This window comes from Balaenoptera physalus (assembly GCF_965194825.1).
Source record: "Balaenoptera physalus genome assembly, chromosome: 20".
Classification (NCBI taxonomy): Eukaryota; Metazoa; Chordata; class Mammalia; order Artiodactyla; family Balaenopteridae; genus Balaenoptera; species Balaenoptera physalus.
The window spans coordinates 20,546,775-20,551,521 of NC_138901.1; positions in this window are offsets into that span (position 1 = coordinate 20,546,775).

A 4,747-nucleotide genomic window follows, 5' to 3' on the forward strand; every position below is an offset into this window, starting at 1 on the left:
GCTGTTCTGCCTTCGGCACGTTTCCTAACCTCTCTGAGTCGCGGGGGCTGCACCTTGTATAATTTACCTTCATTTTATACACCTCACAGGGATGTGGGGACTGAGATTATTCAGTAAAGCACTTTGCACCTGAGGGCTCATAACTGCTGTTGTTAATATTAGTTAAAACTATAGACTTATAGACAGGTCACTGGAACGTCTTTGGCCTCAAAAGTGAAATGAGAGGAAATTATCCCCACCCTCAAAGTTGCGAGGAAATCACTTAGCATAGGGTCCGGTACGAAGAAAAAGGTACATGAGTGATGACGGGTATGATCACTGACTGTTACTACGACCGGCCCTCCAAGAATGACCTCAAGACAGAACCTCACGCTCCACGTGGGGTCCCTGCTGCCTTCTGGTGAAAACCTCAGTGGTTTCCCCCCCACACCCCATCTTATCCAGGATCAAGTTCACACGCTTTGGCCAGATGCACAAGGCCTTCTGCCATCTGACTTCTGCCCCATTTTCCAGCCTATTTCTCACTGTACCACGCCCCTCCTCTTAAGGGCCGGGCACACCAACCCACTGTTATTTCTTGAACTCCCCACCCAGATCCCCATGTCCATGTCTTTGCTGTTCCCACTGCCAGGAATGCCAGTGCCTCCCAGTGATGCCCAGCAAATACCTTCTCCTTATTCACAATGAGGCTCAATTGTCCCCCACTCCCTCTCGGACTTCCTGGACCCACCCAGACTCCTAAGCACATGCTCCCTTCCATGCTGTCCTGCTGGTCTTGGTTTACTGTCCATCCACCTTCCCCCGGAAGACAAGAACATGGGCGTCTCTACCCATGGTGCCTTGAACAAAGCCTGGCAAACAGCAGGCCCTTAGGAAGCAGTTGATGAATGAATGAATGAATGAATGAATGATCCACAAATCTAGCCAGTGCAGTGCTACTGCGTTCCTCCAGAGACATTATACTTCTACCAGTACAGACTAGGACTGCGTTTTGAGTCATTTTCCAAAGCTCCACTGTACTAACAATTTATTGTGAACTTGGGGGTCAACTGAATTTCTCAAATCTTTCCCACACGTTCTGGGTGTAGCTGAATTTCCCCATATTTCCTATATGTGCATAGATGTTTTTAGATTAAAGTATAGGATTTAGGATTCCATCTAATTATTTCCTACCTAGTTATTTTATCTTATCGATTGTACCTTTTAAGCCAATTTATATGCTTTGGAGATGAGGTCATGCAGAAATGTTTTTTAAATGTTTAGTGTAAGACTCCCTTTAATAACTTATTTTTAATAACTTATTTTTTTAATTGACAGACGTTATTTTAAGAGTCATTTTAGGTCCACAGATGAGAACTTATTTTTAAGACTTTTTTTCTTTTTGGCCGTGCCATGCAGCATGTGGGATCTTAGGTCCCCGACCAGGGATCAAACCCGTGGCCCCTGCACTGGAAGCACGGAAGCTTAACCAGACCTCCAGGGAAGTCCTTTAAAGACGTATTTTAATAACTTGATATTAATCCCACCTTGTTGGATTCTGCCCCTCATTCTGGCCCATCGCCATTTCTGGGCGGGTGGGGGCTTGGTTCGGCCATCTAGCAAGTGACCCTCCCTTGTCATAGGTGGGTGTCTGTCTGCATTGGTACTGTTGATACCAAGGTAGAGATGTTGATCATGTGGGTGGCAGAGACCTTCCTCCAGACCCTCCAGACGGACAGGGCCAGGTTCTTATTCCTTGGATGTGGCTCAATCAGGTCTGCCCACCTCACCTAAGCCTGCATTTCCCTTCTGGTCTGCTACTCTGTCAGTTCTTTTGCTGACACCCACTCAGCTCTTCTGCTGGCTTCCCCAACAAACCTACCTAAAAAGGCAGCAGTTGGTCCTGGAACTCATTCCCAGTCGTGGTAGACATGGCTGGTGGTCTACCCCAGGTCCTCTATGTCCCCTTTCCTTCTTACTATCAGAAACCTGATTTTTATCAAGGAGGTAATGTGTGCAGCTGAAATATTGTTTCCCAGATTCCCTTGCAGCAAGGGATGGTCATGTGACAGTGTCCAGCCCATGTCCAGATACGTCCCTGGAGTGGATGTCCCTTCTGGAAAATGAAAAGGCAATGTCTCTCTAGAAAAAAGCCTCTCGCCCTTTCCCCTTCTTCTTGCTGGAATCGCTGTGCTTTCTCATTTCATCCTCATGTTCGGTAGGCAGAGCAGGCATTACGCCCTTTTTACAGATGAGGATATTGAACTTCAGAGAAGTGAACTGACTTTCTCAAGGTTGTGAGGCTCAGAGAGCTCCTACGTGAAAACTGAAGAAGCAGTCAACTCACTCCATTGAGTTTAACTTGCATTGTTTCCCCTTTTGACCAGGCTGCCAGGAAGCTCAGCGTCTAATGAGGAAGCTCAATCATGGCTAGTATGAACCCTTAACATGCGTGCTTTGCTGCCCCTTGCTTTCCCTTGTCCTCATTGCCTGTTTTGAGACTTGAAAAAGAAATCCTTTCTTGTAAGCCGTCTCCAATCCTCTTTTGGAAAGACGGGGGGTGGGAGAGAGTTATATTCCACTGGCTTCCCCAGATCTACTCCCCACTCTGCTCTGGGCAGCAGGATACAACATGGATAGACCACATTGATGGGCTCTCTGGTTTCTGCTTGGGTTTGGCCAACAGGGAGCACCAGTAGGAAGGAGTGAGGTCACAGCCTTCCCTTGTCAGGAACCTCATCCACAGGGTCCTGTCCCCAAGAAGCACTCCTTCCCTTCTTGCCTGAGGGTAGAGAAGGTGAGGCCACCATAATTAGTCCAGGGTACTACCCTCTCCCTTCCTGCTTCCTATACCTGCCCACACCTTTATAAAACTGTGCCTTTAGCAAATTCTCAAATTACCCAAATTGAGTGTTTCCTATCAGGGCTCTCTTATGGGCTGAATGTTTGTGTCCCTCTGAACTCATATGTTGAAGTTCTAGCCCCCAGTGTGATGGTATTTGGAGATAGGGCCTTTGGGAGATAATTTGGTTTAGATGAGGTCACAAGGGTGGGACTCTCATGATGGGATTCGTGCCCTTATAAGAAAAGGGAGAGGGCTTCCCTGGTGGCACAGTGGTTGAGAATCTGCCTGCCAATGCAGGGGACACGGGTTCGAGCCCTGGTCTGGGAAGATCCCACATGCCGCGGAGCAACTAGGCCCGTGGGCCACAACTACTGAGCCTGCGCGTCTGGAGCCTGTGCTCCGCAACAAGAGAGGCTGCGACAGTGAGAGGCCCGCGCACCGCGATGAAGAGTGGCCCCTGCTCACCACAACTAGAGAAAGCCCTTGCACAGAAACGAAGACCCAACACAGCCAAAAATAAATAAATAAATAAATAAAGTTATAAAAAAAATAAATAAATAAGAAGAGGGAGAGAAATGCCCTTATAAGAAGAGGGAGAGAAATCTCTCTATGAGCCAGCACCAAGGAAAGGTCATGTGAGCACACAGCAAGGAGGTGTTGTCTGCAAGCCAAGAAGTGGGCTCTCACCAGACATGGAATCTACTGGCACCTTGATGTTGGACTTCCTGCCTCCAGAACTGTGAGAAGTCAATGGGGTTTAAGCCACCAGTCTATGGTATTTTGTTATAGCAACCCAAGCCGACTAAGGCAGGCCCTGAACACAGAGTACAGAAAGCACATTGTTAAAAGACCTTCTCGTGGGAATTCCCTGGCAGTCCAGTGGTTAAGACTCTGCACTTTCACTGCCAAGGGCCTGGGTGGGTTCAATCCCTGATCGGGGAACTAAGGTCCCACAAGCCGCGAGGCACAGCCAAAAAAAAAAAAAAAAAAGACCAAAAGACCTTCTCATGATCTCTGAAAATTCTGTTCTCCCCTCCCATTCCACGGCCCCTCTCAGCAGAGCTCGGCTCAGCACCTCATCACCTCTCCCCCGCACCTTTCAGCTGCCGCCTAACTGGGCTCCCTGCCCTGCCCCCAACACCGGACCTGCGCCACTGCTCCTCCAAGAGCAAGGCCATGACCTCCCTCCACTGCCCGAGCTCCAGGCAGGTACAGAGATGAGGCAACGGATCTGGTGAGAGCAGGCCCACAGGGGCCACATGTTCCAGGCTTGGCATGTGTGTTACACTCAGCCCTCCTCAGGAAGGAGAATTTGGGGACATGGGTGGGGGACCGTCACATAAGCTGACAGTGGCACCGTGATGGGTGAAATGAGAGGAGAGGGAACAGCATGGACAAAGATCAAGAGGCAAGAAACAGCGTGGAGGATGTCGGCTGAAGGGCCGATGATGTCGGCTGAAGGGCCGGAGGGGAGGCGTGCAGGGGCGGGGGCGGGCCCACCACAGACCGACCAATAAGGGGCCTGGACTCCAAGCCACAGGCCACGGGGGGAGTGTTCTGCCCAGGAGAGATGCGCCAATGTTCATTAAGGCTGGACGGGGGCAGAGCATGCTGGAAGTTGAGAGGCCGGCAAGGAGGTTGCCCACTGAAGAGATAAATACTGCCTGGTGTGCCCAAAAGGGGGGACTCACCCCCCCAGTCATCTCTTCACCCCTCCTAGCCTCCTAAGGTTCCAAGTTGTGTGTATTAAATCAACTCCAGCTCCTGGAAGGCTCCTTTCTCCCCCCGCCCCCCCTCCACCCCCGCTCTTGCCTTCTCCACACACAAGGTGGCCGTGGATGCTCGGGATCCGGCCAAGGAGGCATCAGGCTGCTAAGGGAGCCCCGTCCCCCCACCCCTCTCCCCCAAACAGTCTCCACCAGA